Here is a 13,701-nt window from a genome sequence, read left to right as displayed (position 1 = left end):
AGAAAAAATATGCATTTTGCGTTGTTAGACTAAACCACTTATTTGAGTAGGGCTTCGAAAGATGAAAATAAGAAAAGGGAAGATAAATATAAAAAACCTTTTAACATTTAATAGGGAAAATGTGAACACTATGAAATTAACCTAAATACTAGTTGGTCAAAAGTTTAAGAGCATACCAAAAAGAAGTCCTAAACAGGATACGAAATGCCCAACAAGAGGTCTCAGTAGTGAGTTGCACGGCAGTCATTGCGAATAACTGCAAACATTCGCTTTGGTATGGTCGATATAAGCGTTTACAGAAGACTGGCTCGAATGTTATTCCAAATGGTGAAGATGGCTTCACGAAGATCATGCACTGTTTGGAATTGAAGTCCATTTCTAAAGACTTCCCTTGCCATCCACCCCCAAATATTTTCAATGGGGTTCACTTCGGGCGAACACGTTGGGTGGTCCAAAAGAATCACGTTATTCGCCATGAAAAAGTCCTTTGTCATGCGGGCATTGTGGATTGCAGCGTTGTCCTGCTGAAAGATCCAGTCATTTCCACACAAGCGAGGGCCTTCAGTCAATAAGGATGCTCTCTCCAACATGCCAATGTAGCCAGCTGCTGTTTGACGCCCCTGTATAACCTGAAGCTCCATTGTTCCATGGAAGGAAAAAGCCCCCCAGATCATAATAGAACCTCCTCTACTGTGTCGTGTAGAAAATGTCTCCGGTGGAATATACTTATCGTGCCAGTAACGTTAGAGGCCATCTGGACCATCCAGGGGAATTTTTTTCTCATCAGAGTACAAAACCTTCTTCCACTTTTCTACGTCCCATGTTTGGTGCTTCTCAGCAAAGTTTAACCGAGCTGTTTCGTAGTGTGGAAGGAGGCGTGGCCTCTGAAGACGTTTACGGTTTTTAAAGCCTTTCTCTCGTAGATGCCGTCTTATTGTTCTTGAGCTGCATTTTGCGTCCGTAAGGGCCTTAATCTGGTTCGACGATCGGCTGGTGTCTTGCCGGACAACCCGTCAAAATTTTCTTAGGCCGACCACTTGAAATTCTCGTTCCGTATCCCTCAGGGTCTTGTAAGAAATTTGAAACACCAGTTTTACTACACCCAATCTCACCAGCGAAAGCACGTTGAGAGAGCCCTTGCTTTTTGCAGCTCTACAATTCTGCCACGTTCAAACTCTGTCAACTTTTTAGCCTTTGCCATGTTTTTACCCAATGTAACACAGAAGATGTCAGTGGGAGATGTTGACAACGTTAATGACTGAACATAAACGATTAAATGTCGTTACGCGTTTACCGATTAACGCTTCGTTTCAGTGTGGTCTTAAACTTTTGACCAGCTGGTATTTAGGCTAATTTCATAATGTTCACATTTTCCCTATTTGGTGCTAAAAAGTTTTTAATTTTATTTTCCTTTTTCTTATTGTCATCTTTCGAAGCTCTATTCAAATAAGTGGTTGAGTCTGTTTGTTTATTTTTGAATTTCGCACAAAGCTACTCGAGGGCTATCTATGCTAGCCGTCCCTAATTTAGTAGTGTAAGACTAGAGGGGAAGGCAGCTAGTCATCATCACCCACCGCCAACCCTTGGGCTACTCTTTTACCAACGAATAGTGGGATTGACCGTCACCTTATAACGCCCCCACGGTTGGGAGGGCGAGCATGTTTGTCGCGATGGGGATGCGAACCCGCGACCTTCAGATTACGAGTCTCACGCTTTAACACGCTTGGCCATGCCGGACCATGTGGTGGAGTCTAACAACGCAAAATGCATATTTTTGCTTTATGTTTATTGGCCTTAAGACTTTGACCATCAGTATATATATATAGCTACTATATTTATATCCCCTAGCTATATGGGGAGGCTGTAAACACTGGATTGAAGGGTTTGTCTACTAAACTATACTTGAATGGTGCATGAATAATTCTGTTTGTTTTAAATTTCGTGCAAAGTTACACGAGGACTACCTCCACTAGCCGTCCTTAATTTAGCTGTATAAGACTAGAGAGAAGGCAGATAGTCATCACCACCCACCGCCAATTCTTGAGCTACTTTTTTACCAAAGAATAGTGGGCTTGACCATCACATTATAATGCCCCATGGCTGAAAGAACGAGCATGTTTGGTGTGACGGGGATTCGAACTCGCGACTCTCAGATTACGAGTAGAGCACTTTAAACACCAGGTCATGCCGGGTCTTTGCATTTTGTAACTGCGCGATTTTCATACATGCCTGCACGTGCAATGTATGTTGGCTAGTATTTATATGCACATGTATATACATGCAGGGTTCATAATTTTTTGGAAGTTTTAAAACACGCGTGTATGCATGTGTATTCAATGCGAATATAAGGCGATGAGTCATCATGTAACAATTTTAATATTTCTTGTTGATGTTATGTTTCCTTTTTCTTCTCTCCGCTGGCCATAGTAAGGACAGTTACAGCTTGGCTGCCGGTGGCCAGATATCCTATTAGTGTCACATCCTGTACACTCTTATATAGTTCAAAACGCGTCTACTTCAGGTGAAATTTGGATCGTAACACTTCTACGACCCCTCTTCACTGTGACGACCATCAGCTCTGGAGGGCTGTCGCTGCTGCTTACTTTATCTACTTACTAAATACATTTTTTTTTAAATGTAAAATATATATCCACGAAATGTTTGCCTAAATTTCACCTAGAATCGCCCTAATTTTTGCCATCTCCAGCTTACACCATTTTTGACATTCCTTATAGTCATTTTCAAGAATGGCTATTGCATCTGCAAACTCTACAACCAAGCAGTGTTAGCTATAATTCGACACTTACCATCAGCCATCACCGTGATTGCTGATCCAATGCTTGAAACGGGTTTAGTGCCTGATTTTACAATAGTAATATGGATTTCTGTTGTGGGAGAATTTTAAATGTTTGTGTAACATGGCTGAAATCAATGATGCAGCGACAAAAACTGTGATCCTGTGTGAAACATAAAAATATGAAAAACGAAATTAATGCAGTTGCAACAATAACTTAATAATTACGATGGTACATGTGTCATGCCTGCCATATAACATTAAATTACATCTACTGCATGCACGCAGCTACGTAAGTAGTAGATTATGAGGCTCCGTATATACTACAGGCTATGTTAAAACGCTTGGATGTCAAAGGGTGTACAGCCACTGTTATTTGCCAGATTGCCAAATAAACGTAAAAACTACCAAACACAATGCACAATGATGCATTTGGATGCAATGCACAATGATGCACTGCCTAGATTTTATCACAATACTTATAGTCATTTTTATGTGTCTTGGCAGAAAAATATTAAATAATAATAATAAAGAAGAAGAATTGGACGATCCCTATTATGAACCACTGCCATTGTACATGATAAAGAAAACTGACCACATAATCCCAAGTTAAGCGTAATTAGCAATATGTTTAGAAAGATAATTGTATTTTCTAACTTCTTATCAATACGTCTATAATTACAACATAAAATTACAGTGGAACCCCTCTAAAGCAGCCACCTCCGGGACTGAGACAAACTAGCCTGATAAGAGCAGTGGTTCTTAACCTGGGGGTCGTGACCCCCTAGGGGGGTCGTTTGATGTTTCTCGGGGGTCACGGAAGGTTTGAGAATTACTGGGAAAATCACGGAGTAGTTTGTAGTTTTTGTGGCAAGTGTCTGTAACTGTCCACCAATGAGAAACACGCTGAAGTGCAGCAGTTGAACTGCGTCGAGATGCTTGTTGCGCAACCACCTGTCTAATTTTGACTAAAAAATTTTATATATTTCAACGTTTTGAATTGCCCAAATTTTTAACTATATAATTATATAATATTAATACATCGAACTTAAAATTTAAATATCAAAGTTTTCATTGTATTCAGTATATTTTCTCATTATATATATATATACTCTTCAAAAAAAGAAACGCAAAAGGCAAAATATGAGACAAATTGTTAACAAGTTTATTCCGGGTAGTTCTGTATGACATGTGTGAAACTTTACACATTCACTGCTGAACACCCAAAGTCTGCAAAGGCAAAGTCCACGCTCACTAGTTGAAGTTTAACGTCACTCAACGTCAATAACGAGTATGCCCCCCCCGTGAGCATCAATAACTGCTTGGCATCTCCTGCCCATGGAAGCGATGAGATGACGAATCCCATCCTGTGGAATGGCTGTCCACTCAGCCTGCAAAGCTGCTGCAAGGTGAGGTAGAGTCTGCGGTTGAGGTTTTCGCCGTCGCAGACGTCGGTCCAACTCGTCCCAAAGATATTCGATGGGGTTTAAATCTGGGGATCTGGAGGGCCAGGGAAGAACGTTGATCTTGTGGTGTCTCAAGAAGACAGTGGTGAGTCGGGCTGTGTGAGGACGGGCGTTGTCATGTTGAAAAACGTCGTTGACGTTCACCATGATGGGTTGCACATGGGGCCTAAGAATCTCGTCGACGTATCGTTGAGCTGTAAGATTCCCTTGAATGTGCAAAAAGTCTGTTCACCTAGAATCGCCAGAAGGCATTGTAGGCGATGGCAGCCTACATCATGACGCTGCCACCACCAAATCTGTCAACATCCTGCACACAGTTTGCTGCAAAACGTTCACCTCGGCGACGGTAAACACGGGTCCTTCCATCCTGCCTACGAAGCATAAAACGTGATTCATCGCTGAACCAAACATGCGTTCATCGTCGATGAGGCCATACCCGATGTGCCCGAGTCCACTGCAGCCGTGCTTGACGATGTTGCTGGGTGAGGATGACGCCTCTGACTGGACGTCGAGGTCGGATTCCTGCATCTCGTAGACGGTTGCGTACGGTCTGATCGGAAATTCTACGCATCCCTGGTATGGTTGAGGCAGTAGACGTCGCAGTGGTGGTCCTATCACGAAGGTGACGTAACCGGATGTAGCGATCTTGTGCGGGCGTGGTCACACGAGGTCTGCCAGATTGTGGACAGTCACGAGTTGATCCATGTTGTTGGTGACGATTCCATAGCCTTGTGATGGTGCTTGGGTGGACATTCACAGCTCTGGCAACATCTGATCGAGATTCGCCTGCTTCCAGTGACCAATGGCGTTGTTGCGTTGTGCTTCAGTCAGTCTTGGCGTAACTGTATTGCGTGTTGGTGGCTTAACACTGAGCTATGGAAATCGAGAACCCGTCACTTTTATAGGGATTTTGCACATGTTACACTTGCAGAACATGCAGATCTCTCAAACAAATTTATTGGACACGCATGCGTTTTGGCGAAAAATCCGATGTTTTCCTCCGTTTTCAAAGTGCACAACTTCTATTGTCATTTTGGTCTGATAATCAGTGCCTTAAGACGTGTAACATCACATACTCTGAGCTTGTAACGTTATTACATATATTTCTCTTTAAAATAAAAAAAATATCCCTTTTGCGTTTCTTGTTTTGAAGAGTATATTATATTAACCCTCACACTGAGTCAATAAGTAGGTTATAACCTAGAACTAACAGTGATACCCATAGATATCCAATACTATATACCAGGTAATTATAACCTAGAACTAACAGCGATACCCATAGATATCCAATAATGTATACCAGGTAATTATAACCTAGAACTAACAGCGATACCCATAGATATCCAATAATGTATACCAGGTAATTATAACCTAGAACTAACAGTGATACTCATAGATATCCAATAATATATATCACGTAACTGTAACCTAAAACTAACAGTGATACCCATAGATATCCAATAATATATACCAGGTAATTATAACCTAGAACTAACAGCGATACTCATAGATATCCAATAATATATACCACGTAACTGTAACCTAAAACTAACAGTGATACCCATAGATATCCAATAATATATACCAGGTAATTATAGCCTAAAACTAACAGTGATACCCATAGATATCCAATAATATATACCAGGTAATTATAGCCTAGAACTAATAGTGATACCCATAGATATCTAATAATATATACCAGGTAATTATAGCCTAGAACTAATAGTGATACCCATAGATATCCAATAATGTATACCAGGTATGAAATCCTCGTTCTATTAGTGGCAGATGTAAGCTAATCGAGTGTCATCTTGCAACTATCACTGTTCTTAGTTACAACACAGAAGCTGTGTAAAAATATAACAGAGTGAATATACAACAAGATGACGTTCCTGCCAAAGTAGGATGTTATTAAAGGTATGATATTCATATTTTCTAGTTGTACAAGAAAATAACTGTTAAGAAAAATACTGTATTTTTTAAAACTTTATCCATTGTCATGGGTATTTTAATATCACTTTAAAAGTGAATTGTACATATTTAAAATAACATATTTTTCTCTCTCTGATTTTACGTATTTAATCGGTTTGATTATTTCGATATATCTCTGAGTCGTTTTAGTTTACATTATGAAGAGTTCGTTTTGTAATTATGCAATCTCGTTTGTGCGCGAGATCACGCAATTGGCGAGAAAACTGGAAATATCACATTGATAAGTTGTTTGTTTGTTTGTTTTTGAATTTAGCGCAAAGCTACACAAGGGCTATCTGCGCTAGCCGTCCCTAATTTAGCAGTGTAAGACTAGAGGGAAGGCAGCTGGTCATCAACACCCATCACCAACTCTTGGGCTACTCTTTTACCAACGAATAGTGGGATTGACAGTCACATTATAACGCTCCCACGGCTAAAATGACGCGCATGTTTGATGTGATGGGGATTCAAACCTGCGACCCTCAGATTACGAGTCGCACGCCTTAACCCACTTGGCCATGCCGGCCCATTCACATTGGTAAGAAAACAGTTTCATATTTTCGTGTTGTTGTTACGACTCGTCAGTTGGCGGATGTTTTGCATCGCCTCTAGTTTAGTTTAATATTTAAACATACTTTACATTACAATCACCAACATTTACATAGTTGTGACTCGATTTACATTTCCCTTTAGGCTCAATAAACACCGGATGTTGAAGGAATAAATAAACAGTCCTATTCTTGAAACACATTATGATCAGTTGATCAGTTTTGTGACACCAACAGTGTGTAAGATAATTCAAGAAAATGCCTTTCAATATAACCCCTGGTAAAGGTCGTCATTTTTGTTAATTTCCAATTGTTGTTGAAATAAGTTAGTGCGTTGTGACATTTTCTACGGTAATACTTACGTTAGAAATGGATCAGATGTGCAATACATGCAATACGAATTAAAATAACGAGCGCTGCAAACCATCCAATAACAGATTAACAAGTAGCCCCCAAAGCACTTGAGAAAATCGGTAGAGCAAAACAAAAAAACATTCACCAAAACGCGAATTTTGTCAATCTGACTATCTAGCTGACCAGTCTCTTTGTTTGTTTTTTAATTTTGTGCAAAGCTACATGAGGGCTATCTGCACCAGCCGTCCCTAATTAAACAGTGTAAGACCAGAGGGAAGGCACCTAGTCATCACCACCCACCGCCAACTCTTGGGCTACTCTTTTATCAACGAATAGTGGGATTGACCGTTACATTATAACGCCTCCACGGCTGAAAGGGTAAGCATGTTTGGTGCGACGGGGATTCGAACCCACGACCCTCGACTCGTAATCCGGCCACTTTTGAATGTACTATTTTGCTTTTATTGCCTCAAACTAATGTAGGAATCAAACGCCTTAACCCACCTAGCCATGCCGGGCCTAGCTGACCAACATTGTTGGAAAGGCATAGCTTTCTTCTGTCTTCACCTTATGCAAATCTAAATATACAGATTAAATCACGCTATCTTGGCTAAAAGCGTTTTTCTCCGTTTTACTTATCATCTTGGTAATAATTAGTAATAACAATAACTATGTTGTAACACTACTAACATTAGTAGCCATATTCTATGATTACGAGCACGCTCTGTGAGTCACCATGTAAGAATTTGCTCTTATATTACTTGTGGGTGCACGAATAGTTATGCGCACGCTACGTAATTATTCCACAATTTTATGAGCTAGATTTAAAAACATGAACAACGTAGATTCTTTAGATCTAGGTTCCAACCATGATCTAATTTTTGAAAATGAAGTTTAACTCTATACATCTGAGTTGAAGATTCTTTGTTGGACAAAGCAATTCTATCACAGCACTCGGTGCCAAAGATGCGAGTTTCCTACTGCTGATGTTTAACACAGTTGTTGTGGGATGCTCTGGGTGAAAACAAGAACAATAGTTGTATAATTTACTTTTGCATCGTTTTCAAAGTAAGTGTGAGTTACTGATATCTAAGGTTTCCCTTGACACTGTGTGATATTTAAACTATGCCTTTCGAGGAAACAAAACAAGAAAATCGGATGTTGATAATTTTGAAAAGTCTTTGTCCTAGTGAAGAGAGCATCACTACAAGAACAGAGATAAGATTAGAGACGTCAATGCTGGATATGCGAAAAAAGTCTTATCCATTAATTCAATCTAAGAAAAGGGTTCCACCCTGGTTAGATGGAAGAAAAGCCATTGTAAAGATATCAGCAAAAGCCAAGAAGTGTCGAGAGATAGGCCTAGAGTCCAATCACTCTCGAGACTTAGTACCAAAAAACCATGAGACAAGTGTAAAAAATTTGAAAATAAAAATTCAAAAGTTGAAACGAAAACATTAAAAGTGAAGAAACAGAGTAAGAAAAGAGTAAAATTACAACACTGGTGGATTCTGACAGGGTGTAGCATCAAAATGGGTGTGACCATGGTTCTGCTCATTCCTACTTCATGTTTTAACTTGAACTTTGATTAGTAACTTTTTTAAATATTTACCAAATTAAAAAAAGTCAGCAGTTTAGGTTCACTGGTAGCTAAAATATTTCTCATAAGCAAAATATGATTATTAGAGCTTTCTGTCTCACGTCTCGCATCGAATACTCTTTTATGATGTCACGCATTATGTTAATGTTATGTAATTTGATTACATATATGTATCTTTATTTGGTTACTGAAACGAAGTTTTCAACAGAGAAATGTAGCTCTACATACCTGTAATTTAGTTTGAACAATTACCAAATTACAAAAAGGACACGAAATAGGAATGGGCGGAATGCTGGCCACACTCAGTTTGAAGTTGCACCATGTCAAAGAAACAACAAATGTTGTGAAGTTAACCCGTCCATTCCTACCTTGTAGCCTTAAATTTTGAGGCTTCCATTCCTACTTCCTAATTGTTTTATTTAGGACTCTTTTCACTTGTTGTCTAGTACAGTGTAGCATGTTAACCACATATTTTCATTATCATAATTAATTGTACTCTGTTCAGATTTCAAACCATATAATGTGTGAATTTCATTGTGATACATGGAATACTACATTGTGCAGTGTTTTACACGCCATATATTGTATTACTTTCCTGATTGAAAGTTTGGACAGGTTGTTTTATAATATCCTGCATAATTATACCAGGATCTTGTTCAAGATGTCATTTAGGGTTCGGTAAATATTATTGACTGAATAAACTTCAGTACATACTAGAATGTATGCATTATCGTGATTCTGTGCAGGATTGAATCGGTCTTGTAGGTTCGTTCGTTTGAATAATACATTTTGAATGCATTAAAATAACGATATTGGACAATTAAAATGACACCACATATGTTGTGTGAGAAATTAACTGTATTTCACGTGTACTGAAACAAAAAAACGTCAATTATTGTGTTTGTTAACTTAATGAAAAATAAATCTAAATGGGGAAAAAAGAATAAATTGTAGATATTATTAAAACGACAAACCTGTAGGAGGTTGAAGTCCTATTGTAAATGTTCGGGTTATTATAACAATTATAAATACATTTGGTGGACGCTTTGCCAAGACGACTTCCAACTTTTCGAAGTAGGTTTAGCAAAATACAATGCATTTTTGTATAAAGTAAAATAAGTTACCTACAAACAGCAAACAATACACATCATAGTAGCTCGATAACTACTCGGAACAATAATATAAAGTGAAGTCAGTTGAGGGGTAAGTGACTGATTGTTTAGAATTAAGCACAATGGCAGAGTGTCTGGGAACTCCCACCGCTAGAAACCGGGTTTCGATACGCGTGATGATCAATTGTAAGTCTAAGGGGTAATTGAGTAGTTAAGAGTAGAAATAGTCCCATATAAAAATACGTTTGAACAGCAATGGTATGGAAAACATAGACACAAAATACATACATATTATAATAATGAATACAAAGAGAGAAACGAATACAAGATAGAAGGGATGTGCGCTCGACTCGTAATCTGAGGGTCGCGACTGAATCCCCATCGCACCAAACATGCTCGCCCTTTTTGCTGTTTGGGGCGTTATAAAGTAACGGTCAATCCCATATTCGTAGAGTAGCCCAAGAGTTGGCGATGGGTGGTGATCACCAGCTGTCTTCTATCTAGTCTTACACTGCTAAATTGGGGACAGCTGGGGCAGATAGCTCTCGTGTAGCTTTGCGCGAAATTCAAAAACAAACAAACAAGAATGTGCGATACCGAAATCAAACCCAGCAATAAACAAAATAGCAAGTGTTTTATAATATCTATTAAATAAAATATGTTAATTTTAAATAATTTATGTGAAACGCCAACTGAATAATAAATATTGTACCTGAAGATTTCCACAACCTTATTTGTATTTATAAATAATATATTTAATTAAATTGTAGAATAATAACAAAAATTACAGCAATTTAAAAAAATTGGTGAATCAAAGCAGGAGAAAAGAATGTGTTAAAATGTGAGATGCGACCTAATATTATTTCCCCCGGTGGGACAACACTAAGTCTTCAGATTAACAACTTTAAAATTAAGGGTTCGATTCCTCTCTGTGGAGACAGTAAATAGCCCTATCTGACGTTTCCATAAGGTGTGTGTTTTCTTTTAGCAAAGCCATCTCGAGCTATCTGCTGAGACTACCGAGGGGAATCGAACCCCTGATTTTAGCGTTGTAAATCCGTAGAATTACCGCTCTACTAGCGGGGGGCGTTTCTATAAGGAAACACACACTTTTATTTTAATAAAAAGCACCCTGTAGTTAATATATACAGAGATGAGATGACGCAAGAGCACCGACCAATTGAAGATGGTGGCCTCGTGGCACGTGTTCAAAGCAAATGTCATTTATGGCATACCAACTGAGTACCGCCCTTATACGTGTGAAATAAAGCTCCTTTATAAGAAGGACTGGTACTTACTCTTGTATATGTGTTTAATATAATAACTCCTTTATAAGAAAGGACTGGTACTTACTCTTGTATTTGTGTTTAATATAATAACTCCTTTATAAGAGGGACTGGTACTTACTCTTGTATTTGTGTTTAATATAATAACTCCTTTATAAGAAAGGACTGGTACTTACTCTTGTATATGTGTTTACTATAATAACTCCTTTATAAGAAAGGACTGGTACTTACTCTTGTATATGTGTTTAATATAATAACTCCTTTATAAGAAAGGACTGGTACTTACTCTTGTATTTGTGTTTAATATAATACTCCTTTATAAGAAAGGACTGGTACTTACTCTTGTATATGTGTTTAATATAATAACTCCTTTATAAGAAAGGACTGGTACTTACTCTTGTATTTGTGTTTAATATAATAACTCCTTTATAAGAAAGGACTGGTACTTACTCTTGTATATGTGTTTAATATAATAACTCCTTTATAAGAAAGGACTGGTACTTACTCTTGTATTTGTGTTTAATATAATAACTCCTTTATAAGAAGGACTGGTACTCTTGTATTTGTGTTTAATATAATAACTCCTTTATAAGAAAGGACTGGTACTTACTCTTGTATTTGTGTTTAATACAATAACTCCTTTATAAGAAAGGACTGGTACTTACTCTTGTATCTTGTGTTTAATATAATAACTCCTTTATAAGAAAGGACTGGTACTTACTCTTGTATTTGTGTTTAATATAATAACTCCTTTATAAGAAAGGACTGGTACTTACTCTTGTATATGTGTTTAATATAATAACTCCTTTATAAGAAAGGACTGGTACTTACTCTTGTATTTGTGTTTAATATAATAACTCCTTTATAAGAAAGGACTGGTACTTACTCTTGTATTTGTGTTTAATATAATAACTCCTTTATAAGAAAGGACTGGTACCTCTTGTATTTGTGTTTAATACAATAACTCCTTTATAAGAAAGGACTGGTACTTACTCTTGTATATGTGTTTAATATAATAACTCCTTTATAAGAAAGGACTGGTACTTACTCTTGTATTTGTGTTTAATATAATAACTCCTTTATAAGAAAGGACTGGTACCTCTTGTATTTGTGTTTAATATAATAACTCCTTTATAAGAAAGGACTGGTACTTACTCTTGTATTTGTGTTTAATATAATAACTCCTTTATAAGAAAGGACTGGTACTTACTCTTGTATTTGTGTTTAATATAATAACTCCTTTATAAGAAAGGACTGGTACTTACTCTTGTATATGTGTTTAATAAATATTAAAGTTCAATATAACAACATAAACATATCAACGCTGAAGAGAAAGACAAACCGTTTTCAAGAATCATATAAACATAAAATAGATGTGGGGTCCAGCCCTCCCCTTACCTGACCTTCCTCTTGTCGTCCTTTATCACTGTGTGGAGTTTGGTGCCAATTGATCAAGAAACGTACAAATATATAAGGAACTAATACACTCACATATTGACATTTATTTACATAGATTATTAGTTCTATATGATAGTAATTTACGTCTCACAATCTAGTATTACGTCACACCAAACATCCTCGCCCTTTCAGTCGTGCGGGCGTTATAATGTTACGATCAATCCCAGTGTTCATTGGTAAAAGAGTAGCCCAAAAGTTGGTTGTGGGTGGTGATGACTAGCTCCCTTCCCTCTAGTCTTACACTGCTAAATTAGGGACGACTAGCGCAGATAGCCCTCGAGTAGCTTTGTGCGAAATTCAAACAAAAACAAAACAAAAAAATCCCAGTGTTCATTGGTAAAAGAGTAGCCCAAAAGTTGGTTGTGGGTGGTGATGACTAGCTCCCTTCCCTCTAGTCTTACACTGCTAAATTAGGGACGACTAGCGCAGATAGCCCTCGAGTAGCTTTGTGCGAAATTCAAACAAGAACAAAACAACAAAATCCTTTACTGCTTAGAACGACTAGCATAATGACGTAAGAAATAATAAGCTAGTAGTATTTGAAATAAATCTTTCAAAAATTCAACGTTAAGTTTGAACATTTGTATCAGTATTTTGAAATTCAAACAATACGTTTTTAGCAGTATTTCGTGCCTTATATTTGTGAATGTTAATTTTTTCCACAAAATAAATCTCAAAATTTTATTTACCCTGCGTCTTCCAGGCCGAGGGCTACGTTGCTCATAGGCCTAAACCTAAGCCTAAAGGAAGCGTTTCGATTCTAAACAGTAACCCAAGCCTATCTATATGACCCAGAATTAAGTTTGTAAGTTACTTAGTATTAAATAACAAATAAATAAACAAGAACAGGTCACCGTACATGTGGTACTGTAATATTCAGCACTCTCTTTTAACTCCCCAGACTTACAGTAACGTTATTACTGGTACTAATACAGATATTCCAGAGGTAATATAAGATACACATTTTCATAGGTAAATATGATAAGCATATATCAATGAAACATCTTGGTAAGACTGGTGGAAGTGTTGTTACCTTATTTGTTTTGCAAATTTTAGCTAATCAAAATGGGAGTGCGTCTTGGACGCCGGGAAAATATGGTAATTTTTGTCGT

The sequence above is a fragment of the Tachypleus tridentatus genome, chromosome 2 (assembly GCF_004210375.1).
Source record: "Tachypleus tridentatus isolate NWPU-2018 chromosome 2, ASM421037v1, whole genome shotgun sequence".
Lineage (NCBI taxonomy): Eukaryota > Metazoa > Arthropoda > Merostomata > Xiphosura > Limulidae > Tachypleus > Tachypleus tridentatus.
The sequence above is the reverse complement of the archived record's forward strand: the minus strand, read 5'-3'. Positions refer to the sequence as shown.